Below are 23752 nucleotides of genomic sequence, written 5' to 3'. Positions count from 1 at the left end.
AACTGAGTTTTCTGGGATGTGTGGGGCCAAGGAACAACATGAGCAAAGAATTTAACTCAAAGACGTAGGTTATTTCGTCAGGAAAGACAGGCAGAAAGTCTAGCAATTAGAGTTGAAAAAATGTGAGGTGGAGAGATTTTTTTAGAGTGTGAAAAGGGCATAAATACATGAATCCTTTTCAACAAAAGAAAACATAGAACATGAAAACTATCCCAAGGTAGAGCAGTGCACTGAATTCTACATTTTTTACTTAGAAAGCTTTCACTGGAAATGAATGTGAATGAAAATATGAAACATAACGAAATACATATGAAACATAAAGAATATACATTTGCTAAACTCACGCCACAGGAATCTCATGAACCAGAGCTGCAATCTTTCATTAATTCTCTGTCAAAATGTACAGTGAGTGAATGAGTTTCCTTCCCATAGTTCCCAGAAATGCCAACCCTTTGCAAATAGTGTTGCATACAATAAATAGACTATGCCATTGGGAAATAGAACGACCCACAGCTGGGGATTTTTTCAAATGATTACAAATTGGAAATGAAAAGCCGACCATTAGTTACAAGTGTAGTGTTACAGAAATGACAAATGGCTTGGGTGACTGCTCGCCTTCCTTTGCCACTTGGATAGGAGCCCACCTTTAGTGAAAATACTTTTTAAAAATTGCCTTAGTTTATGAGAAAAATATAGTGTAAATGAGCAGGCCCACTTGGATAAAGTCGCGAATCGAAATGTCGCAAAGCGGAAATGATTTTGGCCTTTGGGTCCCTGTGCGCCGCGCCAAAAGCTAGATGCGTTGCGCCACTTTGGAGGCGATTTTGGGGTACCTTCTGGAGTCCAAATTGTGCCCAAGTATGCTTTTTCGAAAGCCCTATCTGTCTACTTTCCAACCCAAGTAGAATTTATGAATTTGGTGCTCATTTTCCCATCCAAAACTTCATTCTCCCAATACTTATTCCTGTGTGTCAAAATAGGTGCAGAGAGGTCATTTTTTGAGTGTTTTTGACCTCATGGGGACTCAAAGCTTGCCCAAACTTCTTGTCCATGCACCATAAGTCATGATTTTTCATTTTGAATCCAAAAATGCAAACTATTTCTGATTTGGAGCTCCCAATCCTAAGCGTTGCGCCAGTGGCGCGGTGCACAGGGAGAAAAACCCTGTTTTTTGCACAAAAATTTCCAAAAACACCAAAAATACCCCAAATTACTTGAAATTTGGGCTGGAGCTTCCTTATCAAGTGTTATGTTGGGAAAAAGAGGCTTTGGCCAATATCTGAAGTCGATTGAGCTCCCTTTGCCTCTTTTGCTTCTTGATTGCCTTCCTCAATTTCGCCTTCAAATTCCTAATTCGGGCCTTGCACACTTTGTTTCGTGCCATGTAGTGGAAAGCCATGTGTCTCAACAATGCATGGTCCTTGTTGGCCTTGTCCAGAAGCCTCTCTAAGTGCATGTTAACTCTCTTGAGATTGGCCTCCCGATCCTCATTAATCTCTTGCTCCAATGACGTGAGCTCAACTCTTCTCCTTTGTGCATCTTGGCGATGCTCACGAATGTTTTGTAGCTCCATGATCACTTGCTGATCCTCCAGCTATTTTTTCCTCTACTCCAGATATTACATGTTCCATTTGGCTCTTTCCAAATCAAGGGACAAGGCTTGAATCTCTGCTTGCTACTCCTGGATGATCTCTTTAAGTTGTGCACTTGTCGATTCTGTATCTGTATCATCATCATGAAGGAGAACGAATTCGGTCTCTCATTCACCTTATGGCTCACCTGAAGGCCCCTCATCATGCATTGGCTCCTTACCTCTGTCATGTACCTGTAGTGCTGATGTCGGAAGTGAGGCCCCTTCCACCCCGGGTGGAGATAACACTCGCTTTGCTGCTGCAAACAAATGTCTATCACCCCTTTGATATGTGATGAAAACCGGCACACTAGCACTCTCATGGTGCTCATACCAATGAGAAGGTTCACCCTCATGCTTAACCTTTGATAATACCTGTGAAGTGTTGGAGAGGTCACGGGAGATGAAATCATCCCAAGTAATGCCCTGCAATCCCAGCTGATGAACCACCAAAATATTAATAAGAGCAAAGTGATAAACACTGTTAAGTTGCTGCTGAGGGGTCTTGTGTTGCATGAAGGTGTTCATCCTCTCTATGTTCCTGCAAATGAAATATGGGATGTTCATCATCCGTACCTTGGTAAAGTGCATGAGCAACCTAATGTGATAGGCATATAGACGAGAGAACCTCCCCTCACAGCTAAAGTACTTCATGATCAACTTCATGAGTGGAGCATATTGATCTTTCAAATATCAGAATGGAAAGAATCTTGTGACCTGCCTCAAGAAAGTGGCCTTAATGTAAGGCTCATAATACTGCCGATTAACCTTTTGTTTCTTGTGCAATGGTTCTCCAACATTCGGTATGCTGGTTGCTAATGAGACAGTTTCAGGTGTCAGTGTGAAGGTGACACCGGCCAAGATAGAGTGATCTCCATGTAGGTGAAGCACAAAAATACGGGCCAACTCATGATGAACTCGAACATTAGCCACTCTTTAACAAAACTCAAAACATGATAGATGCTGGAAACATGACACAGCAAGAGGGCATGCCTGCAATTCTGTGAGGGTGGTTGGCTCATCCCTAACATGTTTTCCACTTTTATGATGTCTCCGGGGAGCCTGTTCTTTTGAGGATGAATCACTTTGAGTTTCCACCTCGTACTCCGATGAATGCTCAGATGCCATGATTTCTGTATATGGACTGTGCTTGGACTGCCCTTTGATGATGGTAGTGAAACTATGTGTTGTTATGAACTTTGCCACCAAGGGGAACAATGCAAAAAGGGAATGTGAGGAAGGGGATTAACGTGATGGGATTAGGGATTATGGGGAGAAGTTTTGTTTTAGGGACATGTAGGAGGGTTTGGGGATTTTATAAGGAAGGGTTTTGGGGTTTTATATTGACAAATGAGTGGAGGGGATATGGAATAGAGGTTTAGTACTATTTTAGGGTAGGGAAATATGGGAAAAAGAGAATAGGGGGAAAGGGAAAAATGGAAAGAAGGGGAAAAATGAAAGGGAGGAGGAACCTTGGCCTCAACACAACAAATTTGCAACCCTAAGAGCAATGGCTTTGATGATTTCAAGAGGTAGGGTTTAGGCATTTTTATTGCAACTATACACGGCCATAAACCATCATCATATCCACAAAATTTGATGAGCAAGCAAGATGTAGACCCTACCTGTCAATTTGAAGGGTTTCAAAGTGATTTGTTGCAAGTTTGGCACAATTTCGGGCCTTTGTGGGTGTGCGCCGCGCAGCAAACCCAGTGTGCCGCGCTCTGTGTGTGCACTGCGCCCATGTAGTTTCACCACTGTGGGGTCGCGCCCTGTGCGCCGCGCTCTCTATGTGCATCGCGCCCCTCTGTGTGTGTGCCGCGCTCTGGAAAACACCTCCAACCTCTCCTAAAACGCGTGCTAACTCTTCACAATGACTTTGCAATGCTTTCTCTATAACCTTGGTATGCATAATGACTTTGTTTCTTGTGGGAATCTTATATAAAGACTTTGGAGTCATGGCTTTAATTTTTGTTTCTTCAAAACCCCCTTTGATAATGTTTTATTTTGGCACTTTTTCCTGATTTAATTCAACTCTATATTTCACTTTTCCCTTTGAATTTTTAGCTAAAATGATGCAATTTTTGGCACTTTTTGCAGGGGTTGTTGACATGGAATTTGGCCAAGGAAACCATGACTGCGCCTGAAGAGATCAACTTGAAACTTTTTTTAAAATTATCACAAATGACACACTGTTTGACTTTTCTTCAAAACAGAGTTTTGAAGAACAGTCGTAATCTGTCAACATGACGATGAAATTATTTAAATCATAACTTTGTAAGGGCCTCCCTCTGGCCTGCATGGCTTTATTGGACATGTTTGAAGACCAATTTATCTCATCCCTAGACCTAATGAGTGAAAATGACTCTTGTCCATTAAAAGATCAAACATTGATTGTTATGGAATTTAGTGAACATTGATGAAAAGACCTAAGCCAGCAGGTGCCAGACATGAGGGGAAATGACTGACATGACCTTTCTGAAAGATTATGGCATGCCCCTAGAGGAATGCAGCTAAGTGAATGGAGCGAGACACATAAAAATGAAATGCAGAAAGATTTTTGATCTCTGACGGAGGACTAACAAGACCAACTCTAATATTGGCTCCAATGGGGATGGTAGCTCTTTGGAGGTGCCAAGAACGGCAGATCTTTGGGAGAGCAGACAGTGCCTTCATCCATTGGGCTATGGAGTCATTATCTCAACAAAAAACACAAGACTTTGACTCATTTATTGACTGAAACCTGACTCAAACTAACTCGATGCAATACTGAAATGACTAAAAAACTTGACTCTAACAAACTAACTCAAAATACTAAGACCTTAACTTAAAACTTAAAGCTTGGTGGCAGTACTTGACCACCTGTGTTTCTTACAAGACAATATATCCTCAAACTATATCAAAATGCCAATGTAACCAATCAAGAAGATGGCTTCTTGACTGATTCTTCCAATCAAATCTTCTGGTCAACAGTAGATACTTGTAATTAGGTCTCCAGAAAGCTAATTGACCATGATCTCCTTCATCACTGAATATTGCCATAATCACCTTCACTGCTGACTGCAACATATTTGCCATTGGATCATGAAAAACATGAAGATTTACTATTGCCACCTCCTGCTGAGAAAACAAGATGTCTTTTTCTTTTGATTCTGATTTTCCTTCATAATGTACTTCAGAAAAAGTATGGTCCTGGTCCTCAAAAAATTCTAAACAAGTAGATGAGCAGATTTCCTCTTCAAAGAACACTTCAAAACATGAGACATATGAGGAAGAATCTGAAAGAGAATCCCGAATGATCTGATCTTCTGAAGTCTGAATATATGGTAGGTCATCTTCATACGATATGACAGCTAGATTCTCATTACATTCATCAATCATGAGAAAAGAAACTTCAGATGTTTCGTGAAACTCAAGCATGACATTTCTATCATCTACCAACGAATCATCCAGAGAAAATTTTTCAATTACTTGAACAAAGCTCTCACCTTGTTGTTCATGAGCAGACTGGATTACCTCTTCATGAAGACTGTGTTCTGATGACATGAGAACATTTGGATCCAAAACTCTGTCTTCTTCATCCCATATGATTTCAGCAGCAGAGTTCTCTTTCATGGGATTTAGTACAAGGTTTTCTTGGTCATCACAATCTGAATCTACATATGAAATGGCCATCTTAACATTATCACATTCTAAATTTGAAACTTGACTTCTCTGCATGCTGTCTTCCTTTATGGACAGATCTGAAACGACACTTTCTCGTTCATCACTTTCAACCATATGGAAATCTTCAACCTACTGATCTATAAAGCTGCTTACAAGACTATCATCATTTTCACCAAAGGAAGAAGTTCTACTGTCATCTTCTTGACCATGTGCACACTGCAGATTTGCGTTAACTTGAGCTGTAACCTGACCATTCAAGAGTTGATCTATCTCATTTTTAGACAGAGGAGATAATACTTTTTGTTTTATCTTGCTCAGACAGTGATTGTCTTCATTAATTTCAAGTGAAGGAGTATACACATTTTCCTCATATAGCTCATCCATTTCATGTAATTCCTGTTGACTGTTAAGATGCAAAATTCGTTCATCTTCCACCGTACTAAGATCTTGATCCTGCTGCAAATTTTCATGATCGTCTTTATGCTGTTGAAATAGATTTTCATACAGGGCTTCCATGATCTCTTCATCCATGAAATTATCATCCTCATAATATTTCTCGAGGCTTTCAATAAAACCATAAGCATGCTTGCAACAATCCTGAACTAAATTTAATGATGGATAAGATCCTTTATATCTCTCAATGAACATGGCATGAAAGTCCTTTAGACAGTAAATACAAGCAGCGGGAAAATTTTCATACCAAGATTGGGCTTCACCTTCCAGAGTGGCCAGGAATATCTTCATCAAGCAATCTTTAGGAATATCAACCTTCAACTTGTGAATATGCATGTGAAATCTAACAAGATGTAAAGCCGCATCCTCCCTACCATCATCTTTAAACATAGGCAAATTCCTTGACCAATCTACCTTCAGAATTTTATTTGGAAAGCCTGGAATGTGATCTCGGCTCATAGGAGCATACCTTCTTGCAACGCGTTCCATCTTGAAAATCTCGAAGCTACTGATCTCTCTGTAGTGGAGTCACCATGAAGCATCGATTGTTGGATTCTTCAGTGAATGGAGTCGCCAGGTGAATGATTTCAGCCTTCTTATGTCTGATCGTTGTTCACCATCAACAATCAGCTCTGAACTTGAGATATGTACTGGGGCAAAACAATATTCAAGCAAACCATTTTCTTCCCCAGTGGAGTCTCCACTATGCTAGCACCTAAATTTGCCTTAGGCTGAAGGAAGGAAAAATTCAGGGTAACCACAAACCACGCTCAGTCTGGTATCTAGCCCTACCAGAACAGGAGAGGGCTCTCTCCGGGTCACACTCAGGAAAATAAACAATAGGGTCTGAGATGACTAAAAAAGGGATACTGATTTTAGGCTATGTAAATAAATATGATGGATATGTTTGAAGAATAACTGAGTTTTCTGGGATGTGTGGGGCCAAGGAACAACATGAGCAAAGAATTTAATCAAAGACACAGGTTATTTCATGAGGCAAGACAGGTGGAAAGTATAGCAATTAGAGTTGAAAAAATGTGAGGTGGAGAGGTTATTTGAGAGTGTGAAAAGGGCATAAATACATGAATCCTTTTCAACAGAAGAAAACATAGAACATGAAAATTATCCCAAGGCAGAGCAGTGCACTGAATTCTACCTTTTTTACTTAGAAAGATTTCATTGGAAATGAATGTGAATGAAAATATGAAACATAAAGAAGATACATTTGCTAAATCCACGCCACAGGAATCTCATGAACCAGAGCTGCAATCTTTCATTAATTCTCTGTCAAAATGTACATTGAGTGACTGAGTTTCTCTCCCACATTTCCTAGAAATTCCAACGCTTTACAAATAGTGTTGCATACAATAAATAGACTATGCCATTGGGAAATAGAACGACCCATAGTTGGGGAGTTTTTCAAATGATTACAAACTAGAAATGAAAAGCCGACCATTAGTTACAGGTGCAGTGTTACAGAAATGACAAATGGCTTGGGTGACTGCTCGCCTTCCTTCGCCACTTGGATAGGAGCCCACCTTTAGTGAAAATAATTTTTAAAAATTGCCTTAGTTGCCAAGAAAAATATAGTGTAAATGAGCGGGCCCACTTGGAGAAAGTCGCGAATCGAAATGTCGCGGAGTGGAAGTGATTTTGGCCTTTGGGTCCCTGTGCGCTGCACCAAAAGCTATATGCGCCACGCCACTTTGGAGGCGATTTTGAGGTACCTTCTGGAGTCCAAATTGTGCCCAAGTGTGCTTGTTGGAAAGCTCTACCTGTCTACTTTCAAGTGGAATTTTTGAATTTGGTGCTCATTTTCCCCTCCAAAACTTCATTCTCCCAAGACTGCTTCCTGTGTGTCAAAATAGGGGCAGAGAGGTCATTTTTTGAGTGTTTTTGACCTCCTGGGGACTCGAAACTTACCCAAAATTCTTTTCCATGCACCAACAGTCATGATTTTTCATGCCGAATCCAAAAATGCAAACCATTTGTGATTTGGAGCTCCAAATCCTAAGCGCCATGCCACTGGGAGAAAAACCCTGTTTTGTGCACAAAAATTTCCAAAAACACCAAAAATGCCACAAATTTCTTGAAATTTGGGCTGGAGCTTCCTTATCAAGTGTTATTTTGGTCCAAAGAGGCTTCGGCCAATATCTGAAGTTGATCGAGCTCCCTTTGCCTCTTTTGCTTCTTGATTGCCTTCCTCAATTTCGACTTCAAATTCCTGATTCAGGCCTTGCACACTTTGTTTCGTGCCATGTAGTGGAAAGCCATGTGTCTCAGCAATGCATGGTCCTTTTCGGATTTTTCCAGCAGCCTCTCTAAGTGCATGTTAACTCTCTCAAGATTGGCCTCCTGATCCTCATTAATCTCTTGCTCCAATGACGTGAGCTCAACTCTTCTCCTTTGTGTAGCTTGGCGATGCTCACGAATGTTTTGTAGCTCCATGATCGCTTGCTGATCCTCTAGCTGTTTGTTCCTCTTCTCTATATATTTCATGTTCCTTTGGATCTTTCCAAATCAAGGGACAAGGCTTGAATCTCTGCTTGTTGCTCCTGGATGATCTCTTTAAGTTGTGCACTTGTCGGTTCTGTATTTGTATCATCATCATGAAGGAGAACGAATTCGGTCTCTCGTTCACCTTATGGCTCACCTAAATGCCCCTCATCATGCATTGGCTCCTTACCTCTGTCCTGTACCTGTAGTGCTGATGTCGGAAGTGAGGACCCTTCCACCCCGGGTGGAGATAACACTCGCTTTGCTGCTGCAAACAAATTTCTAGCACCCCTCTGATATGTGATGAAAACTGGCACACTAGTAGTCTCATGGCGCTCATACCGATGAGAAGGTTTACCCTCATGCTTAACCTCTAATAATACCTGTAAGTGTTGAATAGGTCACGGGAGATGAAATCATCCCAAGTAATGCCCTGCAATCCCAGCTGATGAACCACCAAAATATTAATAAGAGAAAAATGATAAACATTGTTAAGTTGCTGCTGAGGGGTCTTGTGCTGCATGAAGGTGTTCATCCTCTCTATGTTCCATGCAAATGAAATATGGGATGTTCATCATCCACACCCTGGTAAAGTGCATGAGCAACCTGATGTGATAGGCATATAGACGAGAGAACCTCCCCTCACAGCTGAAGTACTTCATGATCAACTTCATGAGTGGAGCATATTCATCTTTCAAATATTGGAATGGAAAGACTCTTGTGAGCTGCCTCAAGAAAGTGGCCTTAATGTAAGGCTCATAATGCTACCAATCAACATTTTGTTTCTTGTGCCATGGTTCTCCAACATTCGGTATGCCGATTGCTAATGAGACAGTTTTAGGTGTCAGTGTCAAGGTGACACCGACCAAGATAGAGTGATATCCATGTAGGTGAAGCACAAAAACACGGGCCAACCGATGATGAACTCGAACATTAGCCACTCTTTGAAAAAACTCAAAACATGATAGATTTTGGAAACATGACATAGCAAGAGGGCATGCCTGCAATTATGTGAGGGTGGTTGGCTCATCCCTAACATTTTTTCCACTTTTATGATGTCTCCGGGGAGTCTGTTCTTCTGAGGATGAATCACTTTGAGTTTCCACCTCGTACTCCGATGAATGCTCAGATGCCATGACTATTGTATATGGATTGTGCTTGGACTGCCCTTTGATGATGGTAGTGAAACTATGTGTTGTTATGAACTTTGCCACCAAGGGGAACAATGCAAAAAGGGAATGTTAGGAAGGGGATTAATATGATGGGATTAGGGATTATGGGGAGAAGTTTTTTTTTAGGGACATGTAGGAGGGTTTGGGGATTTTATAAGGAATGGTTTTGGGGTTTTATATTGACAAATGAGTGGAGGGGATAGGGAATAGAGATTTAGTACTGTTTTAGGGTAGGGAAAGATGGGAAAAATGGAATAGGGGGAAAGGGAAAAATGGAAAGAAGGGGAAAATGAAAGGGAGGAGGAACCTTGGCCTCAACACAACAAATTTGCAACCCTAAGAGCAATGGCTTTGATGATTTTAAGAGGTATGGTTTAGGCGTTTTTATTGCAACTATACACGGCCATAAACCATCATCATATCCACAAAATTTGATGAGCAAGCAAGATGTAGACCCTACCTGTCAATTTGAAGGGTTTCAAAGTGATTTGTTGCAAGTTTGGCACAATTTCGGGCCTTTGTGGGTGTGCATCGCGCTTTGTGTGTGCACCGCGCCATGCAGTTTCACCACTGTGTGGTCGCACCCTGTGTGTCGCGCCCCTCTGTGTGTGCACCGCGCTCTGGAAAAAACCTCCGACCTCTGCTAAAACGCGTGCTAACTCTTCACAATGACTTTGCAATGCTTTCTCTATAACCTTGGTATGCATAATGACTTTGTTTCTTGTGGGAATCTTATATAAAGACTTTGGAGTCATGGCTTTAATTTTTGTTTCTTCAAAACCCCCTTTGATAATGTTTTATTTTGGCATTTTTTCCTGATTTAATTCAACTCTGTATTTCACTTTTCCCTTTGAATTTTTAGCTAAAATGATGCAATTTTTTGGCTCTTTTTGTAGGGGTTGTTGACATGGCATTTGGCCAAGGAAACCATGACTGCACCTGAAGATATCAACCAGAAACTTTTTTGAAAATTATCACAAATGACACACTGTTTGACTTTTCTTCAAAACAGAGTTTTGAAGAACAGTCGTAATCTGTCAACATAACGATGAAATTCTTTAAATCATAACTTTGTAAGGGCCACCCTCTAGCCTGCATGGATTTATTGGACATGTTTGAAGACCAATTTATCTGATCCCTAGACCTAATGAGTGAAAATGACTCTCGTCCATTAAAAGATCAAACATTGACTGTCATGGACTTTTAAGTGAACATTAATGAAAAGACCTAAGCCAGCAGGTGCCAGACATGAGGGGAAATGACTGACATGAACTTTCTGACAGATTATGGCATGCCCCTAGCGGAATGCAGCTGAGTGAATGGAGCGAGACACCTAAAAATGAAATTCAAAAAGAGTTTTGATCTCTGACGGAGCACTGACAAGACCGACTCTAACAGATCACATGTAACTATCATAAACCAGAATCATAGATAACATGTAATCAGCATAAACCAGAATCATAGACCACATGCATAATTAAAACTGAAATAAAATATTGATACTTATCCTTTAATCGACCCTTATCTTCTACCTTTATCCTTTGTCCTTTCTGTATGCACACTGGATCAGTTTCCACACCACGTACACATTATACATCACAACACATACACCCACACACAGCATACAACACCACACAAGACATACACCTACATCCGGCGTACAACACAACACATACACCTGCACTCGGTGTACAACACAACACATACACATACACCCTGTGTACACCACAACACAATACATACACCTACACATAATTTACAACACAACACATACACCTACACATGGTGTACAACAAAATACATAGATCTACACCCAGTGTACAACACAATACATATACCTACACCTAGTGTACAACAACACACATACACCTACACCCAGCGTATAACACGACACATACACCTACACTCGGTGTACAACACAACACATTTACGTACACATAGTAAAACACAACGAATACACATGTCATGATACACAAACTACACATTACAAGTAATGTAGTATGACATGTACGCATTAGAACATGTACGACATGTACACAATACCACATTTACAACATGTACACAGTACCACTTGTACACCGCACCACCTACACAACGTGTACACAACAACACATCTACACAGCACCACCAATGTGTGCACAACACCACATGTACACAACACCACATACACGACGTGTACAGAACACCACATGTACATAGCACCATATGTACAATATGCACACCACGCCATATGTACACAACACCACATATGTAACATGCACAAAGCATCATATTTACACAACACCACATATCCAACATGCACACAACACCATAAGTACATAGCACGGCATATCCAACATGTGCACAACATCATCTGTACATAGCTTACATAACACCATCTGTACATAGAACTGCATAAACAACATGTACACAACACCATATATACACAACAACGCATGCACACAACATCAAAAGTGCAACATGTACAACATATACCCAATAGTAGTACTGCACATCTAGAAACCACACACTAACTCTACCAAGCAACCTTACTTCTAGTGTCTTTCCACTATTCATGCTTTCTCCAACATGTCACATATCGTACTGCTTTCACTCTGCTGATGTATCCCCAAACATTACATGCACATAACACATACACAGACATAATATAATCACATAATATCAATTCACATCCACATGATACTAACCTCATAGATATGTCAGGGCTACTCTTCCAACTTGATTCCTCATAAACCATGAACCTCTTCATGCCATTCACCTGCATAAGCAATCATTCCTCCACAAGAATGATCTATGATGACCCTATCAGACAATGACATACATAGATACATATATACATATGAACATATAAACATTAGCACAAATCAATCATGATCCCTGACAACCCTATCATACAATGAAATACATACATACATATACATATGAACATATAAACATTAGCGTAAAGCAAGCATGATCCCTCACATCCCTGTCAGACAACAGCATAGACACACACACACACACACACACACATATATAAACATCAGTATAATCATGATCACATCATAATTACTAGACATCGTAAGGTCAAGGTTAAGAAAACTCCCTTTATTCATGCACAACATTGAGAACAGTAGTCCCCAACATAGCCAAGGCATATGATGCCTCAAATCCATTTACTTTACCTTTATTTTTACCTTTCTCATGATTTTCATGCCACTATGCATTTATCTTAATGGACCCAACCAACTCAACCAGTTGTCATATTCTTACCTTCAAATACCCTTTACCCATGCATCGGGCTTCATGCAAGTCTCACATTATCTATTGGGGTACCACACAATGCTCCCTAAGATCCATTAAATCCTCTTTCCCAAACCAATTCCCAAAACCCTTAAAACATAAAAGGAAAGAACAAGCAACAACTAGAAGAAAACAATGAAAACCAATAACAATACAACACCACAAATAAAGTGGCATGATCATGCACTAGATGCAATCAAGACTGCAAATCAAGTGCAAACAGATCACAAAAGACTAGCAACAAACACTATGACTCAATTTCCATGGTTCCTAAGGAAAGATCAACCCGAACCTTCTTAAAGATTTTATGGCAGTTTCTTTTGCCATGCAATCCCTTGCATCATATCGTCATAAACACATAATTGTCAGTGCATAAATAAACATAATTTACTGGTTATCTTACCTTGTTGTACCGATCACAATGCCTTGTAACTAAACACGTACATATATCATCTCTCAAGGGATTACAATTCCTTGATGAATCCAGCCAAAACTAAAAACCAATTGTTATTGTAAAGCACTCATTAGTTCGGAACTGTGGTTTCCAAACATAATCAAAGAAAAAGAAATTCTCACCCAATTCCATTCTTTTACCTTTTACCTTGCTGCAATTGAGTCTTATTATCTACTATCACATCACCTAGTTGTTAGTTATACAAACAAATCAACTATTACCTTGTCATGTTAATACCAAGCATGTTTCCCTGCAGTTGTTCACACATGTAAGTCACACATTCCAAAGATCAAGGCATTATATTTATTAATTTTAAATCAACCTTTAATGAGTCTAACAACCATGTCATAATCAACTAACATTCATAAGACATAATGCTACAACTATCACCTATTTACACTTAAGTACATATCAACTATCTCAACACATATTGTGTTAGCATGATCATCTTAAAACAAGATCGTTTCTTCATGCAATCTTGTAGACACATACTCCTATCATGCAATTAGTCAAACATTCAAATAACCTATAGGCATACCACGCTGGTAAACCAAATAGATGAAATAATCAAACTCATACCTCAATGTATCTGAGGGGACGCTGTCAAATCTACACAAGTCAATCTAGATTAGCATGATATATATAACATCAAGATCTTAAATGAAACAACCATAATCATCATGTATATGTCCGCATTTCATATAACAACAAGTACTATCATTCATGACTATCTAACACATGTGCATATGAACACACTAATCAACTAGCATCTGTCATGCATATAACCACAAAAACAATAGAATGACAAGCCTATACATAACCATAATGCACATAACAACCAATAACCAACATACTTACATTCCCAACATAAAAATGTGTATGTCGATCTAATCTTCCCCCGAGGTCTAGTGCTACAACCTCGCTCTAATAATCTTCTTCTCCTACTCTACATCGGCCAACATATCATCATCATAACATACCAACAACATCATGATGACACAAACTACATAATGACCACCACGATGCATGTCTAACCTACCATGCATGCATAACCATAAACATGACAATGCATTCATAACAACATATAGACACTGGCATGCATAACAAATGCATATACATCCGACATGCATTCAAGACAAACACATCCAATAACAACATCATCAACTTCTTCATGTCAACACAACTATAACAATGACCGTCACCAAACATACATTACAAGAACGTATAAAACTTTCATGAATGCAAGACAAACACATCCTGCCCATCCAGTCCAAGAGTTGAACCATGCTTTGATACCACCCTATAACACCCTCCTCTCACACTCGCCCAAGTTTATTGGTCCACCAGGGTAAATATGTGATGAAGATTTACTATGATATGATTCAACCTCCTAGATCACCTTAAGGAAGTGGAATCGACAAGACAAAACCCTTAATGACTTCCCTCAATTGCTATAGGACCCCCAAAGGTTAAACCACCCTTCCAGTGCCAAAGCCCTGAGATAAAACTATGTTTTAGTGCCCTGATCTCCCAGACATTGGCACAACATTGTTGGAATTCGACTGAAACCCTCCATTCACATGCATGATGCCTGCAAGGGAGAGACTGTAGTATTTTTCACCCAGTTTTGTGCTTGCGACCACAGGATTTAAGCCACTTTTCAAGCTAGGATCCAGAATTTTGCCCATAAATTAATGAAACTTTCCATAACCATGAATGACATAAGGACAAAGCCTTCCATACGAATCTTAGACAAGAATTTGACCTAACTAGGCTTAACAATGACAAACATTTTGTCAAACACATCAAGAACATGTAATGTACTGGTCATAAATCCACATTTGAACATAGGGATCTCATACTTATCTGATAATCATCAAGAATTTATGATGCCCTCTCATAATAGTTGCAATATCATCTATTAGGTCATGCATTCATTAACCATTTATTTACTAATCAAAACATGATGAGAGTCATAACTAAAGTATGTCATAAAACCATGCTTATAACTAGAAGAATAGCAATGATAGAACAACCATTAAAATCACATAATAACAAGCACATTTACTCATAAAATACAAGAGGAAAATAACTCTTATCAACATATGAAAAAGCCAACCAATTCAGGGACTTCCACTTACCACTTGACCATAGATTGCGCTGAACCAAATATTTTTTTTCAGCCAATCATCCCCGTGCCATATTCCAAGCATGAATGTGGGACTCACAACAAAACCAACCATGCTTCTCAAGCTTTACCACATATCCCGCCAAAACCGGTTAAGGATCTCTAGGCCCGAAGAAAGAACCTATACAACCAAACTTTACCCTATATACCGCCAAGGGATTCCTAGTCCCTACCAAATCATAGGTTCAAACCTCATGATGAAGGTTTGAGAATGGAAGTCACTTTGGGGAAATAAACTTCTCAAAAAGCATCTAGGCTCCACTTATATCGATATGAAAATTTAAAAAAAAATAAAAATACAATCTAAATTATGCTTATCATGGTTAGGTAAACTTAATTAACATGGTTTCATTGATATTGTATTAATATTTTGTTTTTTTAAAAAACAACCGTTTTTGAGTTTGAGTTGCGAATTATTTTTGTGTCGGTCTGGAAATTCTTAAAAATAAATAAATAAATTAAATTGTGCTTATCATTGTTAGCTAAACCTAAAAAAAAATTCATTGATATTATATTAATATTTTTTTTTTAAGTATCAACCGTTTTTTTGGATTTGAATCGCGAAATTATTTCTAGGTCTACAGCCCCATAACCCACTAAATTCATTGCTATTGGTTGGGATTTGGTATTCATTTAAATCCATGTCGAAATGAAGGATAAAAATTAACATAATTACACTCTAAGGGTTTGTTGCGTTAATCTCCTAGGTTAGTTGTGAGTGCTTACTTGTATCTTATTGGATCATAACACGTAAGAACAAATTATTACACAATAAACTAATAAAAATAAATAAATAATAATTAAAAGGAATAAATAAATAATAATAATTAAAAGGAGCATTCTCCTCACATTCAACCCACTCATCGCAGGTTTCTTATTATAAATTAATTATCATTCAAATAATAAAAATAAAATAAAATATTTTACAAATATATAAATCCAAACAGTTAACCCCAACTTATTATTATCAATATCAATTATCCTCGTATTTAAACCCACTTATAACATGTTTTCATATTATATTATAAACTAATTAATCGTCAAGTAAAATAAAATATTTCCAAACATATAAATCCAAAAAAGTTAACCAAACTTATTCTTATCAATACCAATTATCGTAGACATAAAATTATTTTCATAGCGAGGAACTTAGTTTACATAAAGATAAAATTTTTTATTAGTGATGGTTTTTAAATTATTTTATCATTATAATTTTATTTTTATTATTAATTTTTTTGGTTAAAAGTATGTGTTTTTTAAGAAAGTTATATATTATTGAAGGGTTAGAATATATATGTTTTTATATACTTAATAATTAAATCGCTAAACAAAAAGATAGATACCTTATCTTACAAACAAAAAAATGTTATACACCAATTTAATATCTCACTCGTGACCTCTTACTTAAACGTAACATTAAAATTACATAATAATAATAATAATAATAATAATAATAATAATAATAATAAATATTATTATTATTATTATTATTATTATTATTATTTAAAAAATTATTGCCATTGCGGCAAATATATACACCCGCAACGGTCAACATCGTCTATATATTTGGTGTTTTTAAGTTCATCCATTCAAATACTTAGTTGAGAGTAAGGCAAACTGCGGATCGAATTCTACTGAGATTCCTCCGCCGGTTGCGATTCCGTGTAGTACAACTGAAATCACAGTATGGACAGCGATTCCAGCATCGATTCCCAGGAGTGGAGTTCAGTGGAGGCAGTTACGAACGCATTATTAGCCCACGTCACGGAAGAATTTCTACTACCGACCGAACACGTTGCTGTACAAGTTCCTGACGTTGATTTGGTGAACACCCATGTTCAGGGAACGTTGCTGGTAACGAACTTCCGGCTACTTTTCGTGAGCGAAGAACCGAGGCAGTTGATTCCTCTGGGCACAATCCCCCTGGCAACCATCGACAAGTTCAACAAACAAGAGAAGAGGGCAACCCCTGCACCCCGTCTCCTGCAAATTGTAGGCAAGGACACGCGGACTCTTGTTTATGCCTTTCCTCCACGAACTAGAAGAAGGAAACTCGTTTTCGATGAACTGACGAAGCGTTTGCGGGCCTGCCTGTGGGATCTCTATGCCTTCGTCTGCGGGCCTTTCATGATGAGAAATTCGAATCCAAATACGCGATTGCTTCAAGAGTATCTCAGGCTTTTTGGGGAGGAGATTCTGAAGGGCTCGGGGAAATCAAATAATTGGTGGAGAATTAGTGATGTGAATTCGAATTATACTGTATGCCCAACATACCCAACTCGTTTTATAGTGCCTTCGAGTATCAGCGACAAGGAGGTTTTTCAGGCTGCAAATTTTCGTGCGCGAGGAAGATTGCCTGTTATCACATGGTGCCACCCTGAAAACGGAGCTGTTCTGGCACGCTCCTCACAACCTTTGGTTGGAATGATTAATACCAAGAGAAGCATCTCTGATGAAAAGCTCGTTGCAGCACTGAGCGCCTCTCGAAAGCCTTCAGGCACGAACACGAAGTTCTTATATATTGTCGATGCGAGGCCCAGAAAAAATGCCTACGCCAATGGTGCCATGGGATTGGGAGGAACTGAATCTTCTTCTAACTATTCACAGGCCGAGCTTGTGTTTTTGGGGATTGAAAATGTCCATGCCGTGAGAGAGAGCTTTTCTCGGCTCAGAGAGTACTTGGACACGCACGGCTCTGTTTCTTCAGATGGGTTATCATCGCATCATAGAAATGGCGGATGGAATTGGGGAGGAGGCAATGTTTCTGTTTCAGCACTTGGAGAAACCGGTTGGTTAATGCATATTCACAATGTCTTGGCTGGTTCTGCTTGGATTGCTGCACGAATTGCTCTGCAAGGTGCCTCGGTGCTGGTTCATTGCAGTGATGGGTGGGATAGAACTACGCAATTGGTTTCATTGGCAGGGCTTTTTCTTGATCCTTATTATCGGACCTTTGAGGGTTTCCAGGCACTTATTGAAAAGGACTGGCTTGCATTTGGGCATCCATTTGCAGATCGTCTAGGGATGCCAAGATTGAATACCAATGATAATGAAGAATTCTGCCCCATTTTTCTTCAATGGGTAGATTGTGTGGCACAAATACTGGGAATGTACCCTCGTGCTTTTGAATTCTCTTCGGCTTATTTAGTTGAAATTGTGGATTGCATCTTTTCTGGGCGATTCGGAAACTTCTTGTGCAACACTGAAAATGAGAGAAAACAAGCTGGGGTTGCAGATTCCTGTGGGTGTATGTGGGTTTACTTGACAGACCTTCGGAAGTCTTCTGGGAAAAACAATATTCACGAGCATTGCAACATTTTCTATAGTCCTGATGAGTATCCTGGACCTATCTTGCCTCCACCAGCAGCCTTAGCACCGACTCTCTGGTCTCGCTTCCATTTACGGTGGAATTCTCCGCTAGAGGCGCGCGCTAGGTCAGAAGTTGAAGCACAATGTTTCAAGCAGTTTAGGGCAAAAGAGATTGCAGAAAATAAAACGAAGGATATGGAAACAAACCTGGAATCCCTGACTGAGCAGCTAGAAACACTGACTGTGCAGCTGGTATCTGAGAAGAGTGCCCGTCGTTTGGCGGTCGCTGTGGCTGAAAGTGCTGGGCAGGAGATGATGTGGCTTAAGCGAGCAATGGAATCAGCGGGGTGCAATGCTAAAATTTCTGGGTCCCCTGACAGTTCTTTTACAGATATTGCAAGATCAGAAGATATAAAAGAGAAAATAATGAGCATGTGGCAAAATGAACTATCACGAATTGAAGATATAAATGAAGTTCAAGAGCAGAAAAACCAAGAAGATGATATGTCTATATCGCTTTCCATTTCTGTGGACAGTGATCTTCATGAAAGTTTAATACGGAAAGGTAGTAACAGCAGAAGACTTAAGTCGACAGATGTAGTGGATGAACAGATAAACAGTGAATTCAGTGGAGTAAGAGCAAACTATGATGAACTTGAGAATCTTTCTATAGACGATTCATACTTCAAATCAAACAGGAAGAAACAATGAAAAGCCGAGTTATTGCTCATTTTGTAGAAAGCCTCTACATAGTCTGCTCGGAAACTTAGGGTCTGCCTGTGAATGTTTTCGGTAACACAATCATCCTAATCGTATGTTAAATAATCAAGGATCTAGGCTTACTGAAGTGTAAAGAGTCTCCTGGTATGGTCCTTACTGGTTGATTTCCACGCTGGATCTCTATAGCTGTATGATTGGGTGCAGAGGATCATTGCTAGATGTAACAGCTTTACTTAATTAAAGTTGGGTTGTTTTTTTTGGAAATGTCTTCTTCCTTGGTCTTGTGCCATTAAATATTTTGTTTTTGGGTTTTGAGCTATTAAATATTTCTTTACATAGAGAAAGACTAGGTGTTGACCAATTAGAAGTTGATTTAGGTCCGAGAAAACAATGTGAATGGCTTTGAATTGGGTTTTGAGCTCTTAAATATCTCTTTACATAGAAAAGACTGGAGTTGACCAATTAGAAGTTGATTTAGGTCTGAGAAAACAATGTGAATTGCTTTGAATTGGGTATGAAAATGAATAGACCAGAAATCACATTCAAATGGTAAGCTATAACATTGAATGAATTACAGAACTTGACCGATTTGACCTAATGAAAGTATTTAACTCTTTCATATTTAAGAAAAAATGAACTGAAAGAATGAATTACACAACTTGAACGATTTGACCTTATGAAAGTATTGAATTCTTTCATATTGAAATCTTTCATATTTAAGAAAAAAAATGAACTGAAAGAATTCAATAGGTGTTGAAGAACATTGCTTTGCAAACTTGTTTGTAGAGACACCATGCCATATTACATTTATCATTGGAGATGACAATGGTGTTGATGATGTTTCCATAATCAAGGGGTTGAAGAACATTGCTTTGCAAATTGGAGATGACAATGGTGTTGATGATGTTTCCATAATCAAGGAATTGAAACCAAGATCAGGCTCACATGTTAGATGATAATTAAAATGTCAGCTTTCATATTATTGAAATAAACTATTTTGTAATGACTTTTTATAGGTGAGTTTTTTTGTTTGCTTTAGGTTAGCAAACTTCATGATGCTTTTTTTTTGCAAGTTAGCTTTGCAAATTTGATTGGGATTTTAATTTAGGAAATGATGTATGCACCTTAATACTTAATAAAATTATTTGAGTAGCAATATGTTTGATATTTGTTATTTTAGAAATTATATTAAAATAAAATTCTAATGGTTAAATAACAAGGCACAATTTAGTCACATGAAATCAGGGACAATCAATAGATGCATAGGATAATAGAAACAATTTATTTATCATAATTTTTGTTGGGAGAATTAAAGGAAGTTGATTCTTAGCTTAACTTTTTAGGAAAATTGTATAATTGTAATTGATGCTCAACTGAAATAGAAAGATAAGAGGTGAATATTAAAAGGTAGCTTAATACAAAAACATAACTATGGATATTATTAACTTGTAAATAGGCTTTGTTACAATGCCCAAAAAAACATAACTTATTTCACAATCAAAATATTTTATAACAATATGACAAGATTCTTAACCATAGATATTCACCCTCACTTTTCCATTGATATTATGAACTTGTGAATAGGCATTGTTGCAATACCATGGTTTATCAATACCACGTACCCAAAAATCATTACTTATTCACAATCAAATTATTTTATAATATTTTATAACAATATGACAAGATTCTTAACCATGGATATTCACCCCCACTTTGCCATTGATATTATGAACTTGTGAATAGGCTTTGTTGCAATACCATATGCCAACACCATGGTTTATCAATACCACATAGCCAAAAATCATAACTTATTTCACAATCCAATTATTTTATAACAATATTACAAGATTCTTATCCATTGATATTCACCCTTACTTTAGCATGGATATTATTAAATTGTAAATAGAGTTGGCTACAATACCATGGGCCAATACCATGGCTTATCAATACCACATGCCCAAAAAACATAACTTATTTCACAATCAAAATATTTTATAACATATTTTATTTTAATTTAATTTTACAACAGTTTTTTAATTGAATCTAAAAGAAAAACATTATTACTTTTGAGATATATTTAAACCCTTTATCCCTACTAAAAATATTCCCTAGAAATAAAATCAAGGTTTTAATAAAATTAAAAAAGAGAATATTTTTATAGATAAAGATGTGAAATTTCTATAATATAAATAATATTATTAAGAACCAACATAGATCTATCTTAACTAAGGATCGAAGTGATGAAAGTAAGCAAAGTGACTAACAATAATATAGGAAAGATAGTGCATGATTTTATCTTCTTTGACATGATTGATCCAAAATATAGGTTTAATATTTTACAACCAATTGAGTTTTTTTAATTTAGATACTTTCTCAAACACAATACAATGGGATCAATTTAAGATGGGGGCGCGAGATAGTGAGAAATCTAGAGGGAAGAGAGAGAGCGATGGGGGGAGAGAGAGAAGGAGGTGGGACCTGAACAACCGCATAGTGCTCATCGTTTTGCATTCATTGTAACTCGTTTCGCGTGAAACAGACACCGTATGCTCCTAAAAACGTGTTCTGTTTGTTTCTTAAATAGGTAAATTTTGCAAAATTGGGCAGCCTAGTGAGCAGTCCGTACCGCTGATGTAATGCTGAGTGTGTAGCCTAAGTTGGTAGGTTGACTAGTCAACGGATCTCCTTCGACGAATGAGGAGAAGACAAGTGTCATCACTGTACAAGCCGATTTGGTAGTTTTTGATTAGTTGCAATTTATTGACTCAACTAATCAGGAGGTGACATGTGGCCTAGTCAGACACCGCCATGTGTCCTTCTAAGGGCCTATTAAAATTATGGGTGAGGGCTAAAGGGACCGACAAGGTTTGAACACGCAACCTCCGGGGTCATAACACAGTGTCTTATCATTATACCAAACCATGGTTCTTAACATACATACCTACCCACATAAACTTAAAGTTTATGAATTGGCACATTTTGGGTTAAGCGATTAGGCCAGCTAACTGCCAGACTAACGCAACATTAAACTTTCCATGTGAACATGCGCAGACAATTATGTTAACGCCAAATGGGGAGGACCAGCACTGGGGATCAGCCCTTGGGCGTGTGCCCCGCCATGTGACCTAAATGTTTAGACTTAGGGCCTCGATGACTAATATTTCTGCCCGACAAATCTATCCGGTTTCTGGTGGATTTGGTGGCTCGTTAGCAGAAATTCATGTGAAAATGAGGGTTAGTTGCCAGATTTTGGGAAAATTGTAGAGCAAATAGTGGAGAAACTAGGAGAGGTGATCACTTCTCCAGTTTTCGACCAAATTGGGTGTAGAAAGAGGCCAGGTAGCCATTTTTGGACATTTCTAGGCCCAATGATGGCAGTTGTCTTTGATATACTAGTGCTAGTTTCTCCACTAGTGCTACTAGAATCCATTGCTAGCACTAGTATATCAAATTGTCACACTAGCACTCCAAATGAAGAAGCTAGGATTGAATTATTTCATGTGAGGGTAATCTCAAAACATACAAAAATCGACACACTTTTTAATAGTGGGTCTTGAGCCAACTAGATATCTGATGATTTAGTCAAGAAACTTAATCTTGAAACATTTTTACTTCCCAAGCCATATCCATTAGGTTGGATATGCAAGGACACAAACTTACAGGTTACAAGAAAGTGTATTCTTTGGTTTGCAATCACAACAAACTTCATTGACGAAGTTGAATTAGAAGTTGTACTGCTTGATATATCAGGAATTGTTTTGGATAGTCCTTACGACTATGATAGAAAAGAAATCTTTTATCTTCATGAAAACAAGTACCACTTGTTCAAGGATTGTGTGGAGTATATTGTGAGAGCTCATCGTAAGAAACTAAATCTTTCATTAGTAAATGCAGGGCAAATGAAAAGACTAGTGAATTCAAGCAAGAATTTAGTGCTTCTTATGATCAAACCCTATGTTGATGTTGATTATGAAGTGTTCAATGGTTCTAATTCAAATATGAAAACTGATTTGATTGATGTTTTAACCATGATGATGAGGTATTTTAGAAAGCAAAGGTGTTTCATTTCAAGAGGAGAATACAACATGAAATACCATTGAAGCAAAAGTTTCTTCTTTCTAACATTGACATGCATCGAATCAAGAAGAGATAGTGTAGAAATAACAAAGAAAATCCAAGGATTGTTGAATGAAAGAATAATCCGACCATCTCCTTTGCCATGTGGTGCACCTCTTGCTTTTGTGCCCAAGAAGAATGGTAAGCATTTCATTGAATGGGATTCAAGAAGTGGTTTTCATCAAAGTAGAGTTGTTGAAGGAGACATATGGAAGGCGACATTCAAAACCAGGCAAGGTTTTTTTGAAAAGCATGTTATGCCTTTT

The 23752-nt window shown here is 38.2% G+C and overlaps 1 pseudogene; it reads left to right on the top strand.

The window, feature by feature from the left end:
• The first annotated feature begins 17027 nt into the window (after window positions 1–17027).
• On the top strand, window positions 17028–19361 carry LOC149145564 (phosphatidylinositol-3-phosphatase myotubularin-1 pseudogene; annotated as a pseudogene).
• Window positions 19362–23752: the final 4391 nt, after the last annotated feature.

The sequence above is a fragment of the Pinus tabuliformis genome, chromosome X, assembly GCF_031772625.1.
Source record: "Pinus tabuliformis cultivar Carrire ecotype Pingquan chromosome X, CPIR1, whole genome shotgun sequence".
Lineage (NCBI taxonomy): Eukaryota > Viridiplantae > Streptophyta > Pinopsida > Pinales > Pinaceae > Pinus > Pinus tabuliformis.
The sequence above is the reverse complement of the archived record's forward strand: the minus strand, read 5'-3'. Positions and strand labels throughout refer to the sequence as shown.